Genomic DNA, 704 nt, shown 5'->3' with positions numbered 1-704 from the left:
TGAATCTCTGTTTATTTTTCATGTTTATTGCTTTTAGATTTATATTCTACATATGAGTGATATCATGTGGTTTTCAGCTTTTTCTGTCTGACTTACTTTGCTTAGCAAAATCATCTCAAGATCCATCCATGTTGTTGCCGTTTCTCTTCAAATCATGTAAATCTTTCGCCTTTAATATGACCTCATTTTAACAAGATATACAAAGACCTTATTTCCAAATAAGGTCATACTCTGAGGTTCTGGATGGGCATGTACTTGAGGGAAACAATATTGAATTCATTACGTATAGAATGCAATAGTTTTTCAAATTTATAAGAGCTAAGAAAAAATGAGGTGAGGCAAAAGAAGAAGAAATATGGTGTGGCAGAATTCAGTAAAGAAAGAAAAATCTCAGCAAGAAGGCCTTTTTGTAACAAGCACAAATGAAAATAGACACTTTTGAAACATAGTAATGGACGTGAAATAATAGATGAGACAATAGGAAAAAAATGAGAAAATAAAAATGATTGATAATTTTAAAACTATCAGAGCAAATATGACATAAATGGTTAACAAGGAGATCAGCTGTGCACAACATCAATCATCAATGCTTAGAAGTAGATTACTAAGCTAATAGGATAGAAACAAAAATAGAAGTAAAATGCAAGTTGGATTTTCAAAAGTAAAAGATGTAAAGCTTTGAGTGAATAATACCCAGCACTGTG

Source organism: Pteropus vampyrus, unplaced genomic scaffold (genome assembly GCF_000151845.1).
Source record: "Pteropus vampyrus isolate Shadow unplaced genomic scaffold, Pvam_2.0 Scaffold2, whole genome shotgun sequence".
Lineage (NCBI taxonomy): Eukaryota > Metazoa > Chordata > Mammalia > Chiroptera > Pteropodidae > Pteropus > Pteropus vampyrus.
Note: the sequence above shows the minus strand (reverse complement) of the source record.